We start from the raw sequence: 12,938 nt of genomic DNA, 5'->3' as shown, positions 1-12,938 counted from the left end.
TTTTAAAGATTTCTCTGCCTCTGTGGGTGTTCTCCAGGTATTCATCACATTTGCCTTTCTAAATGTTGGCTGTTTTGTTTGTGCTGGCCCAGTTTATTTACCATGTAGGGTGGGGTTTATTTATGCAACTCAAGGAACATTTTAACAGATTTCTAGATAACAAGGAACATTCTAAATATAACAAACCTTGCTTCTTTTTCTTTTTTAGTCCAAGTATGTTCCTATTTCTAGACTTCACTTCTCTTTAATTTCTCCCACTGAGTTTCGTGTTCATCTTTCCTCATCTCTTTGGATGTGGAGGGTGGGGTCAGGTTGGAGAACTGATCTGAGAATGCACCTTTCTTGAAAGTCACTAAGATGTCTTTTTTCTGAGATCAACATAGAGAGAATGAAGTAAAAGAAAAATGCCAGCAAGTACGAGTGGACTTCATATTTTAGGGTGCTGTCGTAGATCTTCAGATGAATTAAATTGTAAATTTGAAATTCAGGGCCAGTAACTTAATTAATCTCATGTGTTGCCTCTTAAACATTTCAAAAGGAGAGGACTAGGACCGTTTTTTAATATGTTTCCATTCATTTGTCTCTCTATATTTACGTATTTTAAAATTTAATCTTTTAAATTTACATTCCTCTGTATAAATAACATAACAACTTATAAAATCGCTTCCTATCTTAGAAGCAGGGGAAAAGATGAACTTTTGTATTTGGTTTGATCAACTGGATCAAGACCCAGTGTGGCTCTTTCCCAAATAGGCTAATGGCAATATTCAATTGTGTGGGAACTAGTAATATACTGCTACACTCACGTGTACACTGTACTCTGCAGTGTATTGGCTCTGCATTAACATGGTGTAGACCCAGAGGTGAAAAGCAAAGTCCTGGCCCTCTGGGAGACTAGTCTGGAGGAAGCAACATACAAGTGGATGGAACATACCATGGTAAGTCTCTTAGAGACTTGGACAAAGTTATCAGGGGATGTGAGGAGACTCACAGTAGGCCTAGTGGACAGGAGGGTAAGGCCACTTTCATATCGCAGAAGGGACAGCGATATTTACACATGTGTCTGGAGCGGAAAAGGGACTAGGTTATGGAAGAGTGAAATACATGGCTCACACCATTTTCATTTCTTTTGCTCATGCAAACTTGCAAAGCATTTAAGATGATGCCATAATGTGAACAGTTAAATCCTGCACGGACCATCACAAAGACCTCAATGCCATGCAGTCTCAATATGTCCCACTAATGGCACTATATAGACATCACTTTCCAAAGCATTTGGAAATCCTTATGCATTTGATCCCATTTTAAAAGTTCTGGTTCACATCTTTGTGTTTCCACTTAATGCTATTACTTTTAAAATGGAATAAACTCCAGCTCAAATTACATGTTTTAAAAATAAATTTTACATTTTAGAACAGTTTTAGATTTACAGAGAAAATTGTGAAGATAGTACAAAGAGTTCCCGTATATCCTGTACTGAGCTTTCCCCATTATTTATGTCTTATATTTTAGTGTGGCACATTTATTATAATTAGTAAACCAATACTGATACATTAATTATTAACTAAAACCATATTTTGTTTGTATTTTTTAAGTTTTTACCTAATTTCCTTTTTTTTCTGTTCCCAGAACCCATTCGGAACATCACATCATGTGTAGCCATCATGCCTCCCTGGGCTTTTCTGGGCTGTGACTGGTTTTCAGACTTTCTTTGTTTTAAATGACCTGGGAAGTTTTGAGGAGTCCTGGTCGGGTATTTTCTGTTAATAGGATTTCTCTGTCCTGGGATTTGTCTGATATTTTTCTCATGATTATGTAGGGGTAATGAGTTTTGGGAAGGAAGACTGCAGAGATACAGTGACATTTCATCACATGATACCAAGGGCACTTTCTATCAATATGACTTATCACTGTTGACTTTGACCTTGATCATTTGGCTGAGGTAGTAATTGTCCAGATTCTCCACCTGTAAAGTTACTCTTTTTCCCTTCCTTTCTGTACTTACTCTTTGGCAGGAAGTCACTATGTGTAGCACACATTTAAGGAGTTACATTCTACCTCCCAGAAGGAAATATGCTGTGTTTACATAAATTATTTGGAATTCTGCTCAGGAGATTTGTTTCTTCTCCCCCATTTATTTATTCCATCATTTATTTTTGTCATTATGGACACATGGATATTGATTTTGTACTTTGGGTTATAACTCAAAACTACTTTATTTTGTTACTCGAATAGTTCCAGGTTTGGCTATTGGGAGCTTCCTCAGTTGACTCCTGTGTTCCATTGACAAACCCTATTAACATAGAGGTATTTGTTTGTTTTAGCATGTCCTTACTTTCTGGGACTACAAGATACTTCAGGCTCATTTTGTATATTTCTTGCCTTAGTCCTAGAATCAGCCATTTTTCCAAGGAGCCCTCAAATACAATTTTAATTCCTATTGGAGTCATTGTACTGTAAAATATATATTTGTATCAGCATATGGTTACTAAAAGTGGAGAAATCTATCTCTTGCTCTGCAAAAATGCATGTGCACCATGTCCATTAGTGTAGGAGAGGTAATGCTACACTATCGGCATGCTAAGATGTATACCCTCCACTCTTATTAATGCTAATGGAAGTTCCAGGAAGACAAAACAATTCCTCAACAGTAGAATAAGCAGATACTGTCTTTATGAGATTGACCTCCTTCATTTAATACCATACAGTATTTCTTGATGTTTTTTGGGACAAAATTGGTCCAGCCCCTTTACAAATGTAGAATTAGTAATAAATTTGCAGCCCTCTTGGCAATTGGCTGTTTGTTTTACTTAAATTAGAGATTTAAAAAAAATGTTTATCATACTGTACACTTTTGTAGTGCTTCAACATATGTAGTATGTTTTTGTAATTTATTTGGCTTTTACAGAAAACCATGGAAGGTAATAAAGATTGTTTATTTTAAAGATCATTTATTTTAGAGGAAAGTGAGGCTCACAGCAGAGCAAGGTTCTTATGCTAAATGTCCCTTCTCTTTACAAGGTTAAATTGTGACATGAGTCTTTTTTAGGGCATCCCAGGAAATTCTGTTCGAATAGCTAGAGGCCTCATTTTTTCCATTTGCCCATCTATCCTGTTTGCCCTAATTAAAATCCAGAGATCATGCAGCCTTATAACTTAATGGAAAATTTTTACAAGATCTTTTTTATACCAATGTTTCTACAAAATGCTTAGTACTTTTGTTTTTAATAATTTTTATATTGTAGGCTCATGTTACAGATCTGTATGTAATAACAACTTTGTACTCTGAGCTTGCCTTTAAACTTGGCTCTCTCCAATCCACCTCCGTCCCCTAGACTGCTGAGCATACAAACCTGACTCTTGTTTTACATCCCTTCAATTGTTCCCCGATTCCTTTGCAGTAAGGCCCTGGAAATGGTGTGCAGGGCTGTTTACGATCTGGCTTCCTCGTGCCTGTCCAGTCTCACCTGCTGCCGCAGCTTCCTTTTTGTCCATGCTGCAGCAATGCTGAGCTGCATTTAGTTCTTTGAAAATAATACACGGTTTCTGGCCTTCCTGCTTTTGTTCTGCAGTGTCATTTGCATACAAGGCCTTTCTCTGTCTGCCTAACCCCCAAGTCTAAATCCTTTAAGTTGTGCTCCTCCGAGAGTCAGAATCTATATATGTGATATCTGTAATTCCCTTGAGCTACACTGCGATTCCTTGAGGACAGCACCCATGTCTTATTTCTCTTCCAGCATTATTCTTATTTGTCTTCTATTGGTATTTTAGAAGGCTCTTAATAAATGCTGAATCAGTGAGTAAATAATCTTTCTGATTTAAAAATGAGTTTAACTTGGCTTAATTTTAGCCAAACTGAAAAAAAATCACAAATTTCTGGTGTATATTTTATTCACTCACTGACTCATTCTCTCACTCACTTACTCACTCATTAAGTCTACGGGCATTTATAAAATGCTTTCTACCTACCAGTTCATGTCATTGGCTCTTTTAGTTCAGGATGAGGTAAGTGCAGTCTTTGTCCATAGGAAAAATGAAGTCAAATGAAAAAGAAAGTTGTATAAAAAATAATTATAAGCTCCCTGAGGTTGGTATGGACAATGGGATTTGAACGTGGAGGAGGAAATATCTAGCTCTTCCTGTCAGTGAGGGAAGACCTCACAGAAGAAATGAACTTCATCTGGCAGTTGAGGGATGAGTAAGATTTTGGTAGAGAAGCTTGAGGGGGGGATTCCAGACACAGGTTTGGCAGACCCGGAGGCAAAGAGTGTGAAAGGTCATGTGGGCTGTGGACACTGGGCTGGGGACAGAACCAGTGCAGGAGAGGACGCGGGACAGTTGCCGGGGACTTGTCAAGGGTTGTCTGGGTCTTGTGCTCAGGTGCTGGGATTTTATCCAGAGACAACAGAACACTCTTGGCTGATTTGTTTGTTTTTGCCTTAAAAAAAAAAAAAATTCCGGTCATCACGAAAAAATATGTTTTTTTAAAAAATTATTTTTGTAGAGATAGGGTCTCACTATGTTGCCCAGGCTGGTCTTGAACGCTTGGCCTCAAGTGGTCCTCCCACCTCAGCTTCCCAAAGTGCTGGGATTATAGGTGTGTGCCACTGTGCCTGGCTACTTTTTGATAATTTTTAAGATTACTTGATATGTTACCATATTCTTGTGTGTGCTTTGAAGATGTGGGAGCAGGGGTAAAGGACAAAGAAGTTGATTCACAGAATTAATTTTTGAAAACACAACCAAATAGCTTAGGTTGTATTTGCCACAGTTAATCTGTCTGTTCCCTATACTCTTATTTATATAAGAATGGCTAACTGTTAGCACCAGCCTCACTTTCTTTCTTTCATGCATTTAGACTTTCTAAATAATAGCTGTGACTTTGAGATGTTGAAATACTCATCATATTATCTTCCAAAATAGATTAATGGAAATCCAAATAAAAATGTGCTATAATATAAAAATGTCAAGATAAATTGAGAAATTGGTTCTTAGTGGGACAAATTTAAGATAGGATTACATTCTTCACCAACCTGTGCCGGTCTATAAAACTTGTCTAAACATTTTCCCTCTTAAAACCTTATATTCTTGTCTGAACTTCAAAGAAAAGTCTGATCTTCAAGATAATTTAAAGAACAGTTTTATTAATTCCTTTCTCAATAGGTTATTATGACAAAATACCCCACATTTCAGCTGTAGCAGAGCTGGCTGCATTCCTTCTGTGGTGTATTTTCTGTGGGACAGCAAGGGATACCAGCAATGCTGTCAATCAATATACAAATATTTATTAAACTCAAGCAGTGCAAAGTTCTGAGCTGTGTGTTATTTTAAACAAATGAACTACCGAGTTCTAAACACTCTAGGTCAAATTGTGAAGAAGGTTTATAATTTTGGTTCTTTCATTAAGGGAGCAAATACCAAGTAGGATAAGAATGTCCAAAGGTTACACTTTCAGGAAATTACTAGGCCAAAAATAAAAAAATTACATGATAAGCATTGAATTTATGATCTGTATTCTACATTGTATCCTTTCTGGTATAATTACCAATGGGAGACACATTATATTTTCTTTGTCCTTGAAAGGTATGCTGAAGCTATCTTTTTTTTTTTTTTAATTGCAGTGACTTTATTTTACTGGCTTTTCAGAGCCTAAAAAAGTCTCTTTTGATGAGGCAGTCACCCAGTCAACCATCTTCACTGTGGAGTCCTGATCACTTGATTCTGTTTTGAGGATCACAAAGATTGCTTCAAATATCACTTCTTCCATTCCTTCATATTAGGTTACATGTTCTGAAAGTACATCCATCTTTCTCTAATAATTTGAGGTGGCATATTCCGGTCTCCTACATTGTGTTCAAACCAGGGTGTTTCTTCTTCTCCATTGCCATTAATGCTTCCATTATCTTCTTATGCCTCTTAGCACAGTCAGGGCATAACATAGTACCTTCTAGGCCTGGGGATGGGAAATGGCAGGCTGGCAACAGGAAGAGAGAAATCATTGTTCTGGGAGTGGCAGGCACCCAGGCCTGACCTGCATGAAACTGAAGGCGAACCCAACCCTTGTCTGCTGAGAGAGCTTCTCCATGGACCACAGAACACCTGACGTCAGAGGAAGAAGCAGAAATGGAACATGAATTCACAGGCTTAGGCTGAGCAGCTCTTGCAGCAATCCTTTCCCATGATGCCAACAAAGATTGCCGAGGTGACGATATCACTTCAACCATATTAGTCTCTTCTGCTTTCTCATTCATCTTGCAACTTTCGTGAAGCCTTGCTCTCTTGGTCCCTGTCTTGTGTTTCCTTGAATATGGCTGTAATCTGGCCTCCTGTGATGTTTCAGGAATATCATGTTTCTGTTCAGGATAAGCATGCTGCTGAAGTCTCAGAAAAACTTCTATTTTCTTGCCATCAGTACTCAAATTGAGTTGTTGGCACCAGTTCCACAAAGTGTCTCAACACACATTATTAATGGGAGGCAAACTGGTTGGCAAGAGAAGAATTGGTGTTTTATGTCTAGCTTTTGGGGGAGCTTCGAATTGTTCATTTGTTAGAGGTAGATGCACTTCATTGTATTTTCCAGGCTTGTTCAGTTTGACATCAGAAGTTGGAGAAACAGTTGATTCCATTTGTTGTTCTATGTTTGCTTCATCTCTAACTGGAACCAATGTCAAAATCACACTTTCCTCATCATCTATTTCCTCCTCAGAGAGATTCTTCTTGCTGCTTTCATGATTTGAATCTCTATCTTTTTATTCTTTTAACAGTAATTGTGTGCACTGCACTCTTGAGTAACCATGTTACACTTTACTTTCAAAACCAAACTTAAGTTATTTTATTGACTTCCTACAAACTATCTTAGGTCAAGGTTCTCCCATGCTTCCATCAGTATAACACCCACAAGACCCGTCAGCTTTAAATACAGCTGAAACTAGAATTGAGAGAGGCCTTAGAAGACTTGAAATGGCTATCATCTTGCTCTTTCTGAATCTGACGCTGTCACTTAGCCTATTATTAAATTTTAATTCTTTAAAGCTTATTGGTCCTCCTAGCCCCTGGAAGTCTGAGAACAAATGAAAAAGGAAGCAGTAGAAGTAACAAGTCAAAAGGCTGCAGGAGATGTAAGAGCTGGCTGTCTGATGAGTGAAGAAGTGGAAACACACAACATTTACACAATGACATCACTGCGTAGGGCAAAAGATGATCAAAACAATGATTCAGAGTCACTAAGGAAAAAATTTCACTATTTGTATTATCATGTGTATTTTAAAAGGCAGGAAAGTGGATTCATTCATTCATTCATTTAGAGACAGGGTCTCACTCTGTGGCCCAGGCTGAAGTATGATGGCTCCCAGGCTCAAGCCATCCTCCAGCCTCAATCTCCCAAGTAGCTAGAATTACAAGCTCACACCACCATATGTAGCTAATTAAAAAAAAAAAATTTTTTTTTTTTTTTAGAGATGGGGTCTTACTATGCTGCCCAGGCTGGTCTTGAGCTCCTGGCCTCAAGCATTCCTCCTGCCTCGGCCTCTCAAAGTGCTGGGATTACAGGTGTGAAGCACCACACCTGGCCTGGCAAGTGGTTTTAAATGCCACTCTTTTTTAGAGTTTTTACTCCATATGGTATGTATTCCACATGACATGAAAGTACAAGTGTTCATGCCCTTTAATTCTTTCTTTTTGTGCAGCCTGATATCCTCTTGATCTTCTACAGTAGCCACCAGGTTGGTTAATCAGGGTGTGAAATGTCAGGAAGTGGGGAGAAGTCTAGAGCTCAGTGGCTCATAAACTGGTGTTCCAGTCCATCAAAGACATTAGAGAGGGTATGAAAACAAACTTGGCCTACTTAGAAATTTTGCCTAGGTCAACACCCTACCTCCTACATGAAGAAGAAGTTTCCTTTAAAATCATTCTCAGAAATTTAAAGGTAAAACCTACTTGTAAGATTTCTTTCATTGCCTGTGAAGCATTTCATCTGCTTTGAAAAGTTGGAAGTGCCACTTTGAAACAATAGGTGTTTCTCTTTTTACTTTGAGAGTGAACTCTTGAGACAAATTTCATAGCTATTCATTGTCGTAAGTAAACATATATGAAGGCTTTTGTTATGGAGTATTTTAGAAAATAGTAATTCCAGTAATAGTAAATTTTTCCTCCATACTATGATACTTAAAGAAATATTTCACCTAATTTTAAATTCTTGTTGACTGCTAACCCTATGCAAGAATCTATGTCCACTTCATGTGAAACCATGAAGTCTGAGCATCCTGCTTCAAATTTTGAAGAGTTTCCTTTTTGGGTTCATTTGATGATCTAGAGATGATAAGTTTTACCTCAAATTACAGTAGTTCTGTGAAAATATATTTCATGTACTGAAAATTACTGCTGGATGATAATGCTTATGTCATGTAAAAATAGGTCTCAAAATAGATTTTTATATGGCAAAAAACAGAACATTTTTATAAAGCAGTTAAAATGTATTTTATTTTTAGTATTTATCAAGTGCTATTTTTATTTTTAGATTTTACATTTGGTTCCACTGTTTATTATGTTTGCCTTGAAAAAATTTATTCTATTATTGTGGGAATTAGTCTGGGTCTTCTAGGACAATTCTTACTGTCTCTGAAGATATCTATAAATCGAGGATTTCAGACTTCTAGAAAAATGAGATGAGAAGAGAAATTTTGTCCTTCCATCTGTTCATCTTTTTTAAAAACACAAGCAAAAGGGACGTGGCCCTGCCTTTGATGTTAATGAAGGAATAATATATGTAAAAATCAGGTCAGGGGAATGGAGGGAAGGAGTATTGGGTCTGTGATTTCCTGCCTTGCTCCCCTTTCATGCCTTAAGCCCTGATGGTTAGTGAAGTTGATCAGAACTCTCCCAAATTTTCTAACCCTACCGCCCACTTTGACATAATTCCCCCTCTATGTAATAAATTAATCAGCACTTGTGCGATAGTTTCTCTCAAAATATTTTTCTATTGATCTTTCTCAGTTGAGTATGCCTGTAGTATTTTGCTTATGCTGTTTTCGTTAACTTTCCAGTTTTGCTATTATTGAGTAACTCAATTGGATTTTAAAAAACACAACAGAAAATCCTACCTTGAAGAAATATCTTTGCCGAAGATTCTTAGCCTATTTGATGTTGATCCCTATATACTCCTTTGTAGCCATCTTACTTACCCTAAACATTATGAAAATGATAATGGAATTACTTTTTCTTTGGGCTTTGTTAGAAGATGGTAGACAAAGTGTCATTTGATTATTATTGTTTAATTAATCTTCTGTAATTACTTGGGCATGCAGATGTGTCCTAGACATAATGAAAACTTCAGAAAAATTCTAATCTACCTTCACATTTAAAAAGAAGTACAACATGAATATTTCTTTGTATAAATAAAAACTAAAACTCTGTTATATGACCTCAGAGAACCCCACAGCATGCCAAAATATGTTTCAAGTTTCAGATTATTTAAAATTGCCACATTAAACTATTTGTTGTTGAGTATCATGAAAAGTCATAAATGAATTTTTTTTTAATTAAGATACATTTTCTGAGCTAAACCATGTTAAGGAGAAAAACCTGATGATCAGTTTTATATTTACTGTGAATCAATTTTAATTAACATATCAATATATTGAAATTAGCTTTGAAAAATATTCCAAAAGTAAATATCACAGGTCCTTATTGTCAGTGCCAAAGCTTTATTTCATCTTATTAAGATTAATTAATTGTTGAATCACCACAAGCCCCATGTTTTACTTGTAAGGCCAAACCAAAGAATTCTTTGCATTTATATCAGCATCCCTAGTTTTCCAGACAGGCATTTTAATCCCTTCTGATCTCTGAGATAAATATATTTTTTCACATAATTATGTAATTACTCAATAGACCAAAACAGATCCCGTGGAGCCTCTCCAGTGTGTGCTGTATAAATAATGTTCTGTTCTACCCCCGGTAATTGGCCAATAGATCCCCCTAGGAGTGTTTTGATCCCTTAAATAAACACTAAATGGGCAAGGGGGGTTGACTCAGTATTTTCTTCATTGGCAATGAAAGCAGAAGGGCTTCACGGTCAGTGCTTATAGCGCCCTCTGCTGGTTCACAAAGTTTAAAAAGTATAAGTGGAAAATGTTTATGAACTAGAACCCCTGAGTGTCATTGTTGGTATGAAACAGGGTTAAACTGAAGAGACGAGCAACAGAAAGCCTGGTCACTTTTATGATTCTTAACTTGTGAGCCACAGTGTTCACCATCTGCCTTTAGCCATTCAACCTTTCTGTCTCCCTGTGGTGTCTTGCTTTTTGTGGTAAAAAGCAGGCTGTAGAAATAGCAGGCAGGTATTTTTTTCTGGACAATCCTAACCAAAGTAAGCACCATGAGCCTGTGAGCCCCACTTCAACAGCTCTGTTCCTTCCTGAGGCAGAGAATTAATCACAGGGGGCCTTAAGGTACCTTTACTCCATATAGAGGTGTGGCAAATAAAAAATGTAAAGAAATGAACGTCTTTTTCAAACTCACCAATTAAAATCCTGTACATCTGATCTTTGTGACATTGATAACTGTCTTCATTTGGTTCAGGCCAAAAATAGCAGGGAAAGAGAAGACTGAATTAGGAGAAAACTGGGCTTGCATCTCAGCTCTGATGATTCAAATCCATGAAGTCTTCTTCAAGTGATATATCCTCTCTATTCTTTCCTGTACACCCTTACAATTAGGAAATATTTGTCTCAGTCATTGTGAGAATTAAATAAGGTAATGCATGTATAATGCCTGGTATACAGCAGGTGCATTTTAATTGTAGTTAATGCTATTCCTAAGAAATCTGGGTTTCTGCCCCAACCAACCAAATGATTCAGAACACTGTCAAAGAGAAATAATTTCTCTTCCAAACATACTGAAAGTATGGCCACATAATACATGGTCAATCATATAAAATACATAGTTTTTACTTAAAGAAGTTAATAGGATGTGACTTTACCATAGTTACATAATCTACAATCAAATTCTATTTATTTTTTGATATGAAGACAAGATCAGAAATATGGTTGACCCCACAGAATTGTAGATCCCAGAAACTATTTAATCAGGCTACAAAAGCAGCTAGGTAAACAGTATATTTTGATAAAGAGGATTTAGGTAATGAGTTGTAGATGTTGTCATGGATTATTACAAATAAATGCATGTCTGTTTTAGCTCTCTATTGCTGCTTGTATGGCAAATGTGTTTACTTTAGTAGATTGGGTTTTAACAAGAGAGTAAACAATGGTTTCACAATCAAATAGCTAGGTAGGGAAAAGTGGTTTGAGCCTAACGTTTTATGTATTCTGAGCAACAGTTTGCCTCCAGCCAATGCTGTGCTGTCTCCGCTTCTCTACACAGGTTAGTTCACTCTTTATTATCACGTAATAAAAAAAAATAATAGAGGCAGTACAGGTAGGTAGTGGCCAAGTGCAAAAATCTGAAGCCAGAGAATCTGGGTTTGAATTCTTGCTCCATTTAGTTGTCTGACCTTGAGAGGGTATGTTGGATGCCTCATCTATGTTTCATTTTCTTCACTAATAAAATGGCAGCCGTAATAAAAGTACACACTTTGTGTCAGTCTCCTAGGGCTGCTTTAACAAATTTCCACAAACTGCATGCTTAAAACAAAAGAGATATGTATTCTCTCACAGTTTGGGAAGCTAGAAGTCTGAAATCAGCGGGACCACACTCCCTCCGAAGGCTCTAGAGAAGAATCTTTCTTGCCTCCTCCAGCTTCTGGTGGCCCCAGGTGTTCCTTGGCATGTTGTCAGGTTGTCCTTGGAATGCGACTCCAATCTCTGCCTCTCTGGTCACATGGCCTTCCCTTCTGTGTCTATGTGTCCTTTCCTCTTCTTATAAGGACACTGATCATTGGATTTAGGATATCGGATACCTAATGCAGTATGACCTCATCTTAATTGCAGCTACAAAGACCTTATTTTCAAATAAGGTCACATTCTGAGATTCTATGTGGACATGAATTTTTGGAGGACACTATTTAAATGACCACTTACCTTATAGGGTTGTTTGGAGGATTAAATGAGTTACTGTACATAAAGTGCTAGAACAATGCCTAACACATATATATTAGTTATGGCAACTTCTAAAATTCTATTACTCAGTTTCCCCCAAGTAACAAATGTCCAGTAGGGTCCCCAAATGGCTGCTGTGTCTTAAGCTCAAGCTATCTAAAATTGTCTTCATTTTCATTCCCAAACGAGAACCACTGGATCCCCCAATTCTTGTAAATGGTATCACCATCCCCCATTTGCCCAGATTCAAAACCTTAACATCATTTATATCTTCTCCTTTGTTGCCATGTCTAAGCATGTCCTATAGAGTGTACCTTGAAAAAAGTCCATTTGTTGTAGTCTTACTTCTCCTTTTCCAGGTCAGGCTCTCCTTAACAGTCACTCAAATGGAAAATAGAATAATATCATACCACAGTAAAGCACAGTAAACACACACATATACACATAGTTCAGATAGCAGAAATATAATGATATTTCCTTTAATTCAGACAATAGATCTATTTAATGATTTAGTTAAAAAATGGAATATGATATACAATAATGTGGCCTTATTTAGTGGCTTATTTACTCAGTCATATAAACTGACTCTATTGTAGAAAAAAGAAGCTTTGAACAGGGAAAAAGGAAAATATTTACTATGCTTCTAATCTATAAAATTTAAATGAAGGCATTTTAATATATGCATTGATTCTGTTAAGACATTTTATAGGTCTGGCCTCAATCTTGTTATCAATAAAATATGATCTTGAGGAAGTGATTTAAATTCTCTAATCTTACAGATGACATTTTATCATCTGTAAATTGAAGTTATACCTTCCTATGAGGTTTTCATAAAAGTTAAATGAAAGAACTATACATAAAATGCTTCATCACAGTACTATTGCT

At 36.8% G+C, this 12,938-nt stretch overlaps 1 protein-coding gene and 1 pseudogene across 1 annotated transcript in view; one reads left to right on the top strand and one right to left on the bottom strand.

The window, feature by feature from the left end:
* PPP1R1C (protein phosphatase 1 regulatory inhibitor subunit 1C) overlaps positions 1 to 12,938 on the top strand; it is a 103,501-nt gene that overhangs the window by 62,045 nt on the left and 28,518 nt on the right. The window lies entirely within an intron of this gene.
* Positions 5,688 to 12,076, bottom strand: LOC123643770 (annotated as a pseudogene).

Source organism: Lemur catta, chromosome 8 (genome assembly GCF_020740605.2).
Source record: "Lemur catta isolate mLemCat1 chromosome 8, mLemCat1.pri, whole genome shotgun sequence".
Classification (NCBI taxonomy): Eukaryota; Metazoa; Chordata; class Mammalia; order Primates; family Lemuridae; genus Lemur; species Lemur catta.
Note: the sequence above shows the minus strand (reverse complement) of the source record. Positions and strands in the feature narration are given on the sequence as shown.